The sequence below is a fragment of the Pipistrellus kuhlii genome, unplaced genomic scaffold, assembly GCF_014108245.1.
Source record: "Pipistrellus kuhlii isolate mPipKuh1 unplaced genomic scaffold, mPipKuh1.p scaffold_m20_p_11, whole genome shotgun sequence".
NCBI classification, from domain to species: Eukaryota; Metazoa; Chordata; class Mammalia; order Chiroptera; family Vespertilionidae; genus Pipistrellus; species Pipistrellus kuhlii.
This window is the reverse complement of record NW_023425416.1, coordinates 4226462-4240153: the sequence shown is the minus strand read 5'-3', so window position 1 is coordinate 4240153 and position 13692 is coordinate 4226462. Positions and strand designations below refer to the sequence as shown.

The 13692-nt window shown below is 42.6% G+C and overlaps 1 long non-coding RNA gene across 1 annotated transcript; it reads left to right on the top strand.

Annotated features, from left to right (window-relative positions):
• Nucleotides 1-403: 403 nt before the first annotated feature.
• Nucleotides 404-13144, top strand: LOC123652095. Its single transcript, XR_006741194.1, has 3 exons — nucleotides 404-435; nucleotides 11935-12010; nucleotides 13065-13144. It is a non-coding gene; the product is annotated as an uncharacterized LOC123652095 (long non-coding RNA).
• Nucleotides 13145-13692: the final 548 nt, after the last annotated feature.

Genomic DNA, 13692 nt, shown 5'->3' with positions numbered 1-13692 from the left:
TGATAAAGACTGAAATATCCCGTGTGTTCTATAAAGTATGTGGTGGGTGTGGTGGCGGCAGGAGCCACAAGGCAGAGCGAGCGGTTGAGCTAATCGGAGCACACACACACACACACACACACACACACACACACACACACACAAGGTGGGGGGACCTGGTCCGTCCCCAAATGTGTGCAGCTGCAGAGGCAGGGGCGGTGGTGCCGGTCACCTAGGCCTGCCCCCTCCACACCCCCACCCCCGGCCTCCCTGCCTTCCTGGATTTCCTCCGTGGTCTCTGGATCTCAGCCCCAGGCTGTGCAGTGTGTGGCGGGGACTCAGGCCTGGGACGACGGTAGCCTATCCGTTTATACACTCAATAGAACTACAGCCGGATTCCGTTCTGGCATGCGGCTGTCCACGATTACAGTCGCACATAAACGTGACAGACAGCTGGTAGGTGCGTCTCTGTGTGTGTGTGTCTCTCTTGAAGGTTTCTGAGAGATGGCTGAAATCTCCTCCTCCCCCTCCCTTCCACTGTTCCAAAAGTAAATACTATCCCTCCTTCCCTGAGTACACAGCTGTGCACATGTGATTTGCCGTCCAGCATGACGAAATCCTGTTTATCATGTTTGCATGTCTATATGACCATCACCTCGCACATGAAAAAGATATTAACGTTTATGAGCTACTGACTGGTGAACGTCTGATTTTTGCATGACTTTTCTACTTTCCAAGATGCTTTTGTATATGCTGTGCTTTTGGACCCAAGTCTTAGTCTTGCAGCCAATTGTCACTATCGGCATTTCCATGCCGAGGAAACACGCTGCAGGGGAAAGCTCAACTTCTGGGACCGACTGTAGCTGTAAGGAAAGTGGACACATCGCATTCCTTCCCGAGTGAGGGGGACCCCGGAGGACGCCTGTGATTTATGCAGAAGCAGAGGCGCTGGAGCCGGGCTCAGGCAGATGGGGAGGCGAGGGGGGCGCAGGGTGAGCTCAGAGTTGGAAGCGCTGAGCTCGGGCCGGGGGGATCCCTAGGTACAGAGTGGGGTGCAGGGAAGCAGCCGGGCCCGGGGCGTGGGGCAGGAAACGCCATGAAGGTGATGGGTCAGGCGCGCTGTGGGCTTGGCAGCCTTCCCAACGCGATCGGAGCTCCGGGCCGAGGCCTGCGTGTCACGAGGGAGTGTGCGGAGGGGGCGGAGGAAGCCAAGCCGGAGGCCCACGCGGGGCGCCTTTCTAAGGAGCCAAGAGCAGAGGTCCTGCCGAAACCGGTCTGGCTCAGTGGACTGAAAGGCCCCAGGTTCGATTCTGGTCAAGGGCACGTGCCTTGGTTGAGGGCTCAGTCCTGGTGGGGGGTGTGCAGGAGGCAGCTGATTGATGTTTCTAACTATCTCTCCAACTCCTTTCCTCTCAGGTTAAAAAATCAATATATATATATATATTAAAAAAACAAAACAAAGCAACAACAACAACAAAACAAACAAACAGAGTCCCTGGGAGAATCAGGAATTGAACTGAGAAAGGAGCCAGTTTCTTGAGGAGAAACTGATGCTCAAATGACCCAGGCCCCTGAAATGATCCTGAGAACGCAGGAACCCCTTTTGTTCACTAGTTGACTTAAATCTTACATTCTGACTCTAAACATTGCTCATTCATATAGAATAACAGGGTGACTCAGGAATCAGAACCCCTCATTCTCTGACCAATGTGATGGCTCTGAGGGACTCTGTGAGTGAATGGATGTGGCCTGAAGTTGCTCACACCTGGGCACCCTGGCGTGCACCCGGCCTTCCTCCCCAGCCTGGGTTGGCAGCTCGGAGGGCAGGGCCTGGGTCTGCGTGTGCTGTGGAGGGTATGCATGCCCAGCGGGCTGTGCCTGGCACCGGGAGGCCTGCACTGCATCATGAGGAGGCACAGGTGCCCCTCCCCTCACTGCCAGCTTCTGTGCCGCCCTGGGACTTCCTGACTTCATGGTTTCCCATTGTTTGGAGAGATACTTTGAGGCTTAGCAGGATTGGCAAGCCTGTTTATGTGGGGCTTGGCATTCACCATGTGTACGAGTTGTGAAATCCATTTGCTGCGGATAGAGATGGACAGATGGAAATAGCTGGTGTTTTCCTACACGCGTGCAGTGTGCATGGTGAGGTCATTGCTCCTCTGCTACCCCCGCAGCCGGATGGCCCAGCTTCTCTGGGGGGCTGTCTTTTATTTGGGAGCCTGAGCGGAGCCCTGGGCGGAAGCATTGCCCTGGACTGAAACGGGAAGGGGTGGAGAGGGGGTGCAGAGGGAGGAATACCTATCAGTGTTGAGTTTTCATACACTTGTCCTAAATAGCAAATCTCTTTGGAGAATTTAGATTTTCATTTCATTTAGGCAAGGTACACTTGCACTAATTCCATCTGTTTTCTAATGTAGGAGAGTAAAATTAATGGAGATGGGGAAGGGGAAGGAAATGAATATTTTATTTTATAAAATATATTTTATTGATTTTTTTTACAGAGAGGAAGGGAGAGGAATAGAGAGCTAGAAACATCAATGATGAGAGAAACATCGACCAGCTGCCTCCTGCACAACTCCCACTGGGGATGTGCCCGCAACCAACGTACATGCCCTTGACTGGAATCGAACCTGGGACCTTTCACTCGGCAGACCAGCGCTCTATCCACTGAGCCAAACTGGCTTTGGTGGAAACAAATTTATTTTAATTACAGGTAGGAAAGGACATGTGTCCAGCATGAAGCAGGTTGCAAAACTTTAGTATCATGACTAGTATATTTGGGGAGTATTTACTTCTGAGCTTTAAGCGCTGGTGGGATTGGGGGAAAATGAATAAGACATTTGCATTCATTTAAAGCGAAGTTTGATCCAATAAGTGCAACAATTCCCGTCAGGGGCCTTTCATTTCTTGGATGAACACACCCAGGTGTGTCTCTGCTGGACCAGGCTGTCCTGCCAGGCAAAGCCTCTGTGCCCCAAGGTGTGGGGGGGGCCCGGGCTCCTGCTGCCACGTGGCTATCACAGCCCCCCCTCTCCCAGAGGGAAGACTGACAGTCCTCTCGGCCACTCAGCTCTTTTCCTGCCACTGAACTTGTCACCACATCTCCTGCCCCCTGGGGTCCTGTCTGGTCCCTCTGGTGAAGTGACCGGGAAGGAATGGAGGACTGTCCTTCAAGAGAGAACCTGGGCTTGCAGGATTATTTTCTTGCTGCATATTCCTAATTTGCATTCCATAACTTATTTTTTTTCTGCATTCTTTCTCTAAAAAATTCTAACCACCTGTAGGAGACAGTTAAATTCAAGGAGCTAGGGGAAAAAATTCCCGAATGAAAAAAGAAAAAAATATCACCCCAATTTAAATATACATACTTAAGTTATTTTTCTAAATCAAAATCAACCTCTCTCTCTCTCTCTCTCTCTCTCTCTCTCTCTCTCTCTCTCTCTCTCTCTCTCTCTTCTCTCCCCCTCTCTCTCCTGATCTTCTTTCCTGGATATCTCATGCATCCCAGAGTTCCCCATATTCTGTTCCCAAAGTTCTCTTTCTCTACTCCACTGTTTTGGATCTACTATTTCATTTTTCTTGACCTCTGCCTGATTTTACATGAGCGCATTCTCTAATAGTTTTCTTTAAAAAAGAACACTTGGATGCAAATTTTATTAAATCCCTATTTATCTGCAGATGTCCTCATTTTACTTTGACATTTGATCGATAATTTTACTGAGTGCAAGAATTCTAGTTGAAGATAATCTCCCTCACACTGAAGCTGCTGCTATGTCTAGTTTGCAGTGCTGTTGTCACAGGAAAGGAGGGGCCTCTCTCCCCTGCTTACTTGTGGAAGTTGGGGTCTTGGGTGCCACTGGAAAAAGCATTCACAGAGGCCCCCATGGGAGGATGCGATATGGTGAAAGCTTTACTTCCATGGAATTACACCCCTGGGACTCCCTCAGTCCAGTCCTAGAAGGAGTGTAGCTGGGGCTTCAGTAGAGCTAAAACCAGAGCCAGGGTCCAGGGTTCCTTCCATGTTGGAGCCAGGGCCAGTCCAGCATCCAGCCGGCTTAGCTAGTGTCCTGCTGCAGTCCATCAGTCCACTGCCTGTGGGGTCCACATGGCTGCACGTCATAGGGACCAAGGCAAGGAAGCAAAGTGCAAGCCACAGCGAAGAGTAACCAGAGAACCAAGAGCAGCAAGAGAGCAAACTCCTAGTGTAGGGGGTTATGTGCTCCCAGATGTTTGCATGCTTGCAGTGACCATGCCCATTCTGGCCCATGATTTCTGCCCCAGGGGTGTCTGACAAACAGGTACCTGCTCTATGTCATCCCAGCTTTATGGGCGTGCATCTGTCTTCCTTTTGCTGACCCCTTCCTCCCAGGGATCTGCAGGGACTGGGCCCGTGTCCCCTGGGGCATGTGAAATTGAAGCTTCCTGGTGAAGCTGCCCAAATGACTGTAATGTCTGGCCTTGCCTTTAGCACTTTCCTTTCCATAATAATAAAAGTGTAATATGCAAATCAACCAAACAGTAGCACTACTGTCCCGATGACCTTCTGGATGACCACGCTATGACACACACTGGTGCCAGACCAGCCAAGGCAGGTGTGATGCGATTGTTCAGGGGCCCCTCAATCGCCCCATGATCACCCTGCAGAGGGAGGCCCAGGCCACTGGCCAGCGACACTGTGGTGGATGTGAGGGGCTGGCCAGTGATTACCCCACAGAAGGAGGCCCTGGCCAGCCAAGCTCTAGCACCTCATGCCGGTGCCCAGCAGAGGGATGTGACCGGTGGTGGGGGAGAGGGCGTCAGTGCCACACAGATGGCAAGCATTGGCAGCGGTGGGTGCAGGGCCAGCTGCCAGCTGCCAGCAGCCGAGGGAAGGAAAGCTCTGATAGGCCCTGATCACTGGCCAGGCCTAGGGGTCCTGGATTGGGAGAGGGCACAGGTCAGGGCTCAGGGTCACCCCTCCCCTCCTAGTGCATGAATTTCATGCACTAATTACAATGATATCACTATCATTGGTAACTCATAGGTCAGATGTTTTTATGTTCCCTATCCCATTTTCTTTATTATTATATGTTTGCATGTATAAATAAAATATTTTTAACCATCATTTTAGTGATGCCTGAGGGTAATCAGGAGAAATGTTTTATATACTGTTTTTTTTTAAATTTATTTTTATTGATTTCAAAGAGGAAGGGTGAGGGAGAGATAGAAACATCAATGATGAGAGATAATCATTGAGCAGCTGCCTTCTGCAGGCCCCCTACTGGGGATGGAGCCTGCAATCCACACATGTGCCCTTGACCAGAATCAAACCTGGCACTTTTCAGTCTGCAGGCAGATGCTCTATCCTTTGAGCCAAACCAGCCAGGGCTATATTTATACACTGTGTTTTTTGTTTGTTTGTTTTGTTTGTTTTTATCAGAAAGTTTTCTTGTCTTTTTTTGTGTGTGGTTTTATGTTATATTAGGGTAGGCTCAAATGATGTTCATAAAGGTTCATGGGTAGTATGCTTTCTCAGTCCTCATGTATCAGAAAATTTTTTTTCTTTTTCTTCTTTCTAGTAGGGGTATCGAACTCAATCAGAGAAGGGGCCAAAATCTAAAATCCAGCCTAAATCGCGGGCCGAATGGTTTACTGAACAGTCATAAACTGTCATTGTGATGGAAACGCAGCGGAGTGCAGTGATGACAGCGCGGTGCGGGCCACATTGCAAGGCCTGGCGGGACGGATTTGGCCCGAGGGCCTTGTGTTTGACACATGTGGTTTAAAGTATTACATATAGAAGTACATATATCTCTTTCTTTTCCCCATTGACATTCCCCCAGCCTCCCCTATGCCCTGTCACATGCCCTCATCCCACCCCCCAATGTCTGTGTCCAGTGTTTGTGCTTATGTGCATGCATACAAGTCCTTTGGTTGATCTCTTCCCCACTCACCAACACTCCCCAGCCTTCCTGCTATAATCTGACAGTCTGTTCGTTGCTTTACTGTCTCTGTATCTATCTTTTTGTTCATCAGGTTATGTTCTTTGTTTTCCATAAATGAGTGAGATCATGTGCTATTTTTCTTTCATTGCCTGGCTTATTTCACTTAACATAATGCTCCCCAGGTCCATCCCTGCTGCTGCAAATGGTAAAAATTCCTTCTTTTTTTTATAGCAGTGTAGTGTTCTATTATGTAGATGTACTGTAGTTTTCTAATCCACTCATCTGCTGATGGGCATTTAGGCTGTTTCCAAATCTTAGCTCTGACAAAACATAGGGGTACATATATCCTTTCTGATTGGTGTTCCTAGTTTCTTGGGATATATTCCTAGAAGTGGGATTACTGGTCAAATGTGAGTTCCATTTTTAGCCTTTTGAGGAAACTCCATACAGTGGCTGCACCAGCCTGCACTAGGGTTCCTTTTTCTCCGCATCCTCTCCAGCACTTGTCGTTTGTTGATTTGTTGATGACTGCCATTCTGACAGGTCTGAGATAGTACCGCATTGTTATTTTAATTTGCATCTCTGGGATAATTAGTGACTTTGAGCATGTTTTCATATGTCTCTTGGCCTTCCTTCTGTCTTCTATTGAAAAGATTCTATTTAGGTCTGTGGCAAATTTTTTTTATTGGGTCACTTATCTTCCTTTTATTAAGTTGTATAAGTTGCCTGTAGATGTTGGAGATTAAACCTTATCAGTGATAACATTTGCAAATATGTTCTCCCATACAGTGGGCTTTCTTATTGTTTTGTTAATGGTTTCTTTTGCTGTACAAAAGCTTTTTATTTTGATGTAGTCCCATTTGTTTATTTTCTCTTTAGTTTCCATTGCCATAAGAATGGTATCGGTGAAGAAATTGCTTCGGCATATGTCTGAGATTTCTCTGCCTGTGGATTCCTCTAGTATTTTTATGGTTTCCCATCTTATGGTTAAGTCCTTTATCCATTTTGAGTTTATTTTGTATATGGTGTAAGTTGGTGGTCTAGTTTCATTTTTTTGCATGTATCAATTTTCCCCATACCATTTATTGAAGAGACTGTCTTGACTCCATTGTATGTTCATACTTCCTTTGTCAAATATTAATTGAACATAGTGGTTTGGATCGCTATCTGGATTCTCTATTCTATTACATTGGTCTATATGTCTGTTCTTCTGCCAGTACCAGGCTTTGTAATACAGCTTGAAATCTGGTATTGAGATCCCACCTACTTTGTTCTTCTTTCTCAGGATTGCTGTGGCTATTCGGGGTCTTTTTCTTTTCCAGATGAATTTTTGGAGAGTTCTTTCTAGGTCTGTGAAATATGCCATTGATATTTTAATGGGGAGTGCATTGAATCTATAGATTGCTTTGGGTAGTATGACATTTTAATGATGTTGATTCTATCAATCCATGAGCATGGTATTTTCTTCCATCTGTTTTCGTCTTCCTCTATCTCTTTTTTCAGTGTCCTGTAGTTTTCCACGTATAGGTCTTTTACTTCCTTAGTTAAGTTTATTCCTAGGTATCTTAATTTTTTTGGTGCGATGGTAAATGGAATTGCTTTTTTTAGTCTCTCTGTAAGTTCACTATTGATGTATATAAATACTATAGATTTCTTGGCATTAATTTTGTATCCTGCTACATTGCCGAATTCATTTATTAAGTCTATTAGTTTTTTGATGGAGTCTTTAGGGTTTTTTATGTACAATATCATGTCATCTTCAAATAAGGACAGCTTTACTTCTTTTCAGTTTGGATGCCTTTTATTTCTTCTTCTTGTCTAATTGCATAGTACTTCCAGTACTATGTCAAACAGGAGTGGTAAGAGTGGGCATCCCTGTCTTGTTCCTGTTATTAGGGGAAATAATTTTAGTTTTTACCCATTGAGTATGGTGTTGGCTGTGGGTTTGTCATATATGGCTTTTATTATGTTGAGGTATGATCCTTCTATTCCCACCTTGCTGAGCGTTTTTATCAAGAAAGGGTGTTGGATGCTGAAACTGGTTTGGCTCAGTGGATAGAGCATCAGCCTGGGAACTGAAGGGTCCTGGGTTCAATTTCGGTCAAGGGCATGTACATTAGTTTCAGGCACATCTCCAACGGGAGGTGTGCAGGAGGCAGCTGATTGATGTTTCTCTCTCATTGATGTTTCTAGCTCTCTATCCCTCTTCTTTCCTCTCTATAAAAATTTAATAAAATATATACATATATTTTAAAAAGGGTGTTGGATTTTGTCAAATGCTTTTTCTGCATCAATTGATATAACTATGTGATTTTTATCTCTCAATTTGTTTATGTGATGTATCACATTTATTGATTTGTGAATATTGTGCCAGCTTTGCATCCCTGGGATAAATCTTACTTGGTCATGGTGTATGGTCTTTCTGATGTACTGCTGAAGCTGATTTGCTAGAATTTTGTTGAGGATTTTGGCATCTATGTTCATGAAGGATATTGGCCTGTAATTCTCTTTCATTGTGTTGTTTTTATCTGGTTTTGGTATTAGGGTGATGCTGGCTTCATAGAAGGAGTTTGGAAGTGTTCCTTCCCCTTGAATTTTTTCAAATAGTCTGAGGAGGATAGGTTTTATTTTTTCCTTGAATGTTTGGTAAAACTCCCCTATGAAGCCATCTGGCCCCAGGCTTTTGTTTACTGGAAGCTTTTTGATGTCTGCTTCCATTTCTTCCATGTTATTGGCCTATTGAGATGTTTAGATTCTTTCTGATTGAGTTTTGGAAGGTTGTATTTTTCTAGGAATATATCCATTTCCTCCAGGCTGTCCAGTTTTTTTTTTTTTGGAATAAAGTTATTCATAGTATTTTTTAACAATCCTTTGTATTTCGGTGGAGTCTGTTGTTATTTCCCCTCTTTCATTTCTGATTTTGTTTATTTGGGTCCTCTTTGCTTCTTTTTAAAAATATATATATATATTTTTTATTGATTTTTTTTTTTTTACAGAGAGGAAGGGAGAGGGACAGAGAGCTAGAAACATCAATGAGAGAGAATCATTGAACAGCTTTTGTCTCTCTCTTTGTTTCTTGGTGAGTCTGGCTAGAGATTCATAAATCTTGTTTATCCTTTCAAAGAACTAGCTCTTGGTTTTATTGATCTTCTGTATTTTTTTTTTGTCTCTGTCATTTATCTCTGTTCTGATCTTTATTATTTCCTTCCTTCTGCTTACACTGGGCTTTTCTTGTTGCTCTCACTTGAACTCTTTGAGTTGTAGGGTTAAGAAAATATTTTTGTTTTACCTTTGAGTATGAAAATTAATAATCTTTATTCTTGGGACTTTGTAGGCATTTCTTCATTATCTTCTAGCCTTTGGTCTCATGGATAAGAAGTGTGATGCTAGTTTTATTCTTATTTCTTTGCAAATAGCCAGTTTTTGCTCCATTCTAAGACATGTAGAATTTTAAGTTTATTTTGGAAATTAGAAATATCAGGAAAGACACCCATTTTTTAACATGAATCAGAAAGAGTATAGGGAATGGAGAAATGTGCTGCCACCATGCCCACCCAGGCACTCCAAGTTACAGTCAGACCAAAGGGCTTGCGTGTCTGTGAACCCACCATACATTTTCAAACCTTAATCCCTGAGCATTGGTTCACCCTCCCTCCTCTTCTCAACTGGGTATTTTTGCCTGACATGTAAGGCAAACCTCAATTGTTGCTGTATTTAGGAACTTTCTCCAGTTCGAGTTAAGTGCCACCCATTTGTGCCCCACAGAGCTCCCTATGAATGCTCCGGCATACCAGTTGTTGGGTTCTGTGTTCATCTCTGTAAACTCTTTGAGGACAATGGGAAGACCTTTTTTTGGGCAGTGGCTGTGACCTACCCATATCTCTCCTCTCAACCCCTAGTGCAGTACCTGTTTACACAGCTGGGTGTTTTAAAATATTTATGGAAGGGAATTAGAGTTTAAAAACATATGACTGCTTTTTAGAGCATTGCAATCGACATAAATTTGATGTCATTACAAATTACACATACTGAGTTCCTTTATTCAATTGATCCCAGGAATGTATAAGAAATAATATATAAGATTCATTGAACACTAACTGTGTGGTAGGTACTGTTGTAAGGCCTTAAAGCATTAATTAATCTAAGCTTTACAACAACCCCATGGGGTAGGTACTATTACCATTCTCATTACAGATAAGGAAACAGACTTCTAGGAAGATTAAGATTCTTTTTAAAGATCACACAGTGGGTGAGTGAAGTGGGAAAATGTTAACCAAGACAGCCTATCTGCACTTTATACAACACTGTGATGGTCATTTGATAAATAGTTCAATTAAGTTTAGTTCTATTATACTATCAGTATCATGTGAGTGATGTGTCAGTCATGAGCTAGGCACTGAGACACATAGTGATTGCTGCCTGAGGGAATCAATAATATTGAGAAGGAAATGATTGTATAAATAAGTAAATACCATGTGATAGTATAGGAGTAATAGGATCTTATCTATTGCCAATAAGTATCATCTTCTACTATGTGACAATTTTAACAGCTTAAAACATTAAATGTTTATTCTTATAGTTTCTGTCAATCAGGAATCTGACTTGTCTGGGTGCCACTGTTTCCAGCTCTGTCCTCAAGCTATAATCATGTTTTGGTGAGGGCTGTGGTCTCATCTGAAAGCTCAACTGAAGACCGTATGGTTGCAGTTGAGATTCTCAGCTGTGTGTGAGCTCCAGGAATTGTTTACTCACCCTTTTAGGTTTCACCTACATATACAAAAATTAATATTTGGCCAAAGACCTTACTACAGATAACTGGGGTCCCTATCTTTGGAGACTCTAACATGTACAGTGGAACCTTGGTTCTCAAACTTACTTCATTCTGCAAGGCTGTTTGAGAAGTGATTTGTTAAAACACACACACACACACACACAAAACAAAAAAACAACAAAAAACACCAAATCATTGTTTTTCACTAGAAATACTTTCAGCACTCATTCCAGGGTGTCTTTTTAGGTAGTCAGCATGCGCATCTTGGCTTTTTCAGATATCACTACCTCTGAAGTGCTGTCTTTGGTTAACTGCTTTTTGCTTATCCAAATAAATAGCAGTTTTTCTAACTCTTCAATGGCCTGTGATCATTGTTTTTTTCACATCCTAAGCAACATTATGATGGCCTCTTTATATTTTAAAATTGTACTAATCATCCATTTCACCAGCACAAAAGCAAAAAGCACTAAACATAAATTCACAGCACAATTTTCTGAGGTGTTAACAACTCGAGGTTTAGTGCATTCTCTCTTTTGTTTGTGGTCGGAGAAAAGCTTTTTGCCATGCTGACTTATTAGCATGAAAGGGTTGTCAGGTTGAGAACCAAAGTTTTGTTCAAAGACTGAGACATTTTTTCCCCCATGAACAACTTAGTCAAGAACTGAATTGTTTGAGATGGGAAAAGTTTGAGAGCTGAAGTGTGAATATATATTGTTGTTCCTTAGAATCAGGTGATTTATTCAATATAGCTGGAGTTATAGAATTCTGATATAAACATGTCTAGTGGCTCCATATTAGTAAATGCCCACCATCTCCTTTTCTCCATTCCCTCCTTCTCTTGCCCTTACACACCACATCCACTGCCACCAATGATTGAATGACTCAATGCTAGTGTGATAGAGGAAAGTATTGCTCGAATGTGGCTTCTGTCAACCAAGGTGAAGACACATTCTTTACTGTGACATGTATGGCACCAAGTATTCTAGTCCTTACCTCCAAATATATTCTCTGTTCACTGTTACCAAAATATGCCTGATATAAATACTGCTTTAAACATGTTATTTAATCTAGAATGCCCTTCTTTCTGAAACAACCCTCTTCTAAATACCTAGAGAAACAGAAACACACACACACAGTCAGCATAAGACTCAGACACACAGAATGATATTGTCTCCAAGTGGCATTCTGCTTATTTTTAATGCCTGTGTTGCTTTTGCTAAAGTATAATTCTTTGTGTACATATCTTTTATATTTTGCCAGATTAGTAGGTCTCCAAGCCAGTGCTGTGTCTTGGTCATTGCTTCCCTCCTCGGATGCATCAGAAAGTGGGCATTCAGTAAATCATCTTGATGGGCTACTTTGGTTTATTTCTAATAGAGAAGTCCTTGAAGTGAGAATTAGTGCCTCCTAGACAATTACTGTACACATGGCCCTGTGACCCGTGTAACACTATTAAGAATGACTGTAGTTTGTATCCAATTTGCTGCACATCAAACAATTATTCATCTGCTATAAAAGTGTTAGAAATAATTTTCTTTTGTCGTTAGAAAAAATGTTAGTAATAAGGACCTAAGTAAAACACATAGATAGCCCAAGGGTCTGTACCTGTTTAAATAGTAGCTTTCACTCTGCTGCTGTTTAAATCCCTTGACACCAAGATATAGTAAGCACCTTTCTACTATTTAATTGTGTGAAATGATAGTGGTTTTAGAGCTGAACTTCTAAGTAATTTTTCTCTTTTGTGTACTTTCCAGAATTCACCCCAAACATAATTTTTCAAGTATGAATAATACCTTAAAAATCAACCCCAAGGTAAAAGTTGTAGGACAACATAGGAAACGAAGCCACTTTTCCTGTTTCCTGTTGGTAAATTACTGTGTTTTCTGCCACCAGGCTTCATCTGATGTAGTGACCTTTACTGTACTAATAGGCAGCAAACAGAATTTGCCAAACTGTGATAAAATATAGGTTTTAAATATAAAATGCATTACACTAAGAAAATTTATAAAGGTCAAAAGCATGGGAAGAATTAAGTTGAAACAGTGATGTGTTTTGACATAGAATACTAGGTTTTCTCCAAGGTTATTATTATTATTATTTTTAAATCATAGTAACTATACATGGCAATGTTGTTGTTGGTTTTTTAAAGTAACTCTAGATTAGTTTCGACCAATGCTTGCTTGGGCTCAAACGTTAGTTTTTTCAACAACTGCTTACTGTGCACATAATACGTGCCACGCAATGAGGACACACTGGTGAGGAACTCAGTAATGATCCTTTAGCTCTTGCAACTTATGGCTTAATGAGCTGCAGACAAGCAAATGTCCAACTCTTCCACACAGCAGGTCACGCTGTGAAGGTGGCAGTGATGGAAGCTTTCCTCCCCTCAGACTTCTCAGCTAGCCCTGAGGAAGGATGGAGCTCACTGGGCAGAAAGGAGGGGGAAGAGTATTGCACTCATCAAGGACATGGAAGATAAAGCACAGAGAGAGAACAGTGTGTGCTCTGAAATTGAGAGTTCATTATGGCAGGAGGGTTAAGTCGAAAGCTGTAAAATACTATAAATTGGTGGTTCTCAGACCAGGGAGAGTTGGGCCCCCAGGAAACATTGTAGGGTCTAGAGATATTTCTGGTTGCCACAACTGAGTGTGGGGTAGAGACCAGGGTGCTGCTAAACATCCCACAATGCATCGGACAGTCCTACAACAAAGACTTATCTGGCCCCAAAGTCAGAAGAGCCTAGGCCAGGGGTCTGCAACCTTTAAGACATAAAGAGCCACTTGGACCCGTTTCCGAAGGAAAAAAAAACCTGGGAGCCGCAAAACCACTGCGAAATTTAAAACAAATATAACACTGCATATATTGTTTCTTACCTTAATGCTATATACCGGATCGTGCAGTTAGCTGTCAATCTGAAGAAAAAAAAAAAGGACTTTTTCACTTAGCAATGTAAAATATATTTTTGCAAATTAATAGCTAATTAAAATATTTAATTTACCTGGTTAATGGGATTTTTGC